Consider the following 3,303-nt stretch of genomic DNA (forward strand, 5'->3'; position numbering starts at 1 on the left):
AAAAAAGTTTGAAAAATATGTTTGCTTGAATATTTGGAGGAAATAAAAGAGATCTAATCCAGAACTCATCACAGAAGTTTAAAAAAAATCTCTTTTACTCTAGTTATCATACAACCTGCAGTTTTTCTGGATGCTCTTATTCTCCAAATGCCACTTTCTTTTCTTTTTTTAGGTTTTTATTTTGAAGTTTTTCATCACATAATTCAATGTGATAGTTTACGAGGGAGAACTTGAGCTTTTTATTCATCCTATCGTATTTCATTTCAAATCCCATAGTTTTTATTTCCTACTTCAACTTTTTCTTGTGGCTTGCCTGTCTCAGTGTTGTCTTATTTCTTTCCTTTTGCTTCTTCTGAATTTTCTTTACCCATTAACCATTTTCAGACATAGCAAAAGCCTGGGACTTTACTCCCCAAAAGACAGACCTTCTCAGGGAAGAAGAGAAGAAACTGAGTAGTCAAAACCAAAATTCTTTTTAGTAAAGAGTAGAGAAGAAAACAATAGCAGTCTTGGTGGCTCAGTGATTTAAAGCACTCTGCCGCTAACCTGAAAGTCAGCAGTTCAAACTCACCTGCCACTCTGAGGGAGAAAGATGTGGCAGTTGGCGTCCATAAAAATTTATAGTCTTGGAAACCCCACAGGGCCATTCTGCTCTACCCTACAGGGTTGCTATCAGTTGGAATTGACTAAATAGAAGTGGGTTTTTTATTAGAGGAGGAAATGAGGGGAGGCTGACAACCCTTTAAGTTACAGTGAACTGTCCTCATCGCAAGTTCACATAGTTGGTTTTTACTTATACAAACCAGCATTGGCAGAGCCATAACAGTGAATGGGGATGAAAGGTGTGTCCATAAGAGAAATCAAATAATCTTAGATCAAGTCCCATTTTTTTCCTTATGCTGCTTCTGCTTGCTTCTGGAGCTTCCTACACTTGTTTTCCTTCCTCATACAGTTTTCACTGGAGTCCTGGTATAGCACCGTAGGATAAGCACTCAACCTTAAGGTCAGTTTGAACTACGAGGTTGGCAGTTCACACTCACTAGCCACCCCTTGGAAATCCTATACAGGGTTGCTGTGGGTTGGAACCAACGCGATGGCACTTGATAACAACAACATCTTTCACTGCACCTTCAGCATGTCTCTGTTCCTTGAAATCTGTAGGAGCTGAACTCTTGTATCTAAGAGGATATGCTGTTGTTGTTGTTAAGTGCCATTGAGTTGGTTCTGACTCACTGCAACTCTGGATAGGGTTTCCAAGGAGGGGCTGGTGGATTTGAACTGCCAACCTTGTGGTTAGCAGTCCAGTACCACACCAAGGACTCCATGGCATTGTTAAATGTTGATACTTTTCTTTTCTTTAGTGTCTCTTTTGTTCATTATTGTTTTTCAATTTAACAAATACCTATTGAGGTCACTATAGGCAATATCAGTCATACCTTTAAAAAGTATCCTCTATGCTCTATTCCTGGTATGGCACTGTGGATAAGCGCTTGACTGCTAACCACAGATCAGTGGTTCAAACTCACCAGCTGCTTCTGGGTTGCTATGAATTAGAACTGACTCAATGGCACTTAACAACAAACAACATGCTGTAATCATAAAGTTAACATAAAAAAATTAGGTTGACATTCAACTATTTCAGGAAAGAGCATATGTTCAAGAATTGATGGTGTTGAAAGAAGACTTCCAAGCTGTACTGGTGAAAAACATGGCTCCAAGAATTGACAGAACACCAATAGAGATGTTTCAACAAATGGATGCAATTCTGAAAGCGCTCATTTGTCTCTATGTCGCGACATTTGAAAGACAGCTACCTGGCCAATCAACTGGAAGAGATCTACATTTGTGCCCATTCCAAAGAAAAGTGATCCAACAGAATTCAGAAATTAGCCAACAATATCATTAATATCACATGCAAGTAAAACTTAGATGGAGATAATTAAGAAATGGTTGCAGCAGTACATTGACAGGGAACTGCCAGGAAATTCAAGCAAGATTCAAAAGAGGATGTAGGACAAGGAATATCATTGCTGATACCAGTGTGGCTGAAATCAGAGACTACTGGAAAGATATTTACCTGTGTTTTATTGCAAAAGCATTCAGCTGTGTCAGTGATAATAAATTATGGATAACATTTGGAGAATGGGAGTTCTATAACATTTAATTGTGCTTATGCAGAATTTGTACATAGACCAAAAGGTGATCTTTCAAAGAGAACAAAGAGATTCTGCGTGGTTTCAAATCAAGAAAGGTGTGTGTCTGGATTGTATGCTTTCAGTATACTTATTCAATCTGTATGCAGAGCAAACAATCCAAGAGACTGGACTGTCTGAAGAAGAGTGCAGCATTAGGGTCGAAGGAGTGTGCATTAACAATCTGAGATGTGCAGATGGTATAATCTTGCTTAGTCACTTATTTCTTCAGTGATGTTGAAGCACATAACTGATGAAGATCAAAGACTACAGCCTTCAGTATGAATTACTTCTCAACTTAAAACAAAAATTCCCACAACTGGACCAATAAATATTATTGTGAAAAATGAAGAAAAGACTGAAGTTATCAAGGATTCCATTTTACTTGGAAGCAGCAGTCAAGAAATTAAAGAAAACATTACACTTGGGAAATCTGCAAAAGGCATCTTTAAATATATCACTTTGAGAACTAAGGTACACCTCACCCAAAGCATTTCAATTGCTTCAAATACATATGGAAGCTGTACAATGAATAAGGAAGACTGAAGACGAATTTATATCTTTGAATTATGATATTGGCAAAGAATATTGAATATACCACAAACTGATAGAAGAATGAGCAAATCTGTCTTGAAAGATGTACACCAGAATGCTCCTTAGAAGTAAGGATGGCAAGAACTCATCTCATGTACTTTGGACATTTTATCAGATGGGTCCAATTCTTGAAGAAGAACTTCAGACTTGGTGAAGTATGTTGTTGTTAAGTGCTGTTGAGTTCACGCCAATGCATAGTGACCCTCTATAGGGTTGCCAAGGAGCAGCTGGTGTGTTTGAACTGACAAATGTGTGGTTTGCAGTCCAGTGTTGATCCTACAGCTTCAAGCCAAGAGTCCTGGTGAAGTGTAGGGTCAAGAAAAAGAGGAAGACCCCCAACACACCTGTGGTTAACAGACGGATTTACACAATGGCTGCAGCAATGGGCTTAAGCATAGCAGTGTTTGTGCGGATGTCCCAGGACTGGGCAGTATTTCGTTCCATTGTTAGTAGTTGGAAGTGACTTGATGGCATCTAACAACAACAAAAAACATGCTCTGGTAGCGTAGTAGTTACG

This window comes from Chrysochloris asiatica, unplaced genomic scaffold (assembly GCF_000296735.1).
Source record: "Chrysochloris asiatica unplaced genomic scaffold, ChrAsi1.0 scaffold00141, whole genome shotgun sequence".
NCBI classification, from domain to species: domain Eukaryota; kingdom Metazoa; phylum Chordata; class Mammalia; order Afrosoricida; family Chrysochloridae; genus Chrysochloris; species Chrysochloris asiatica.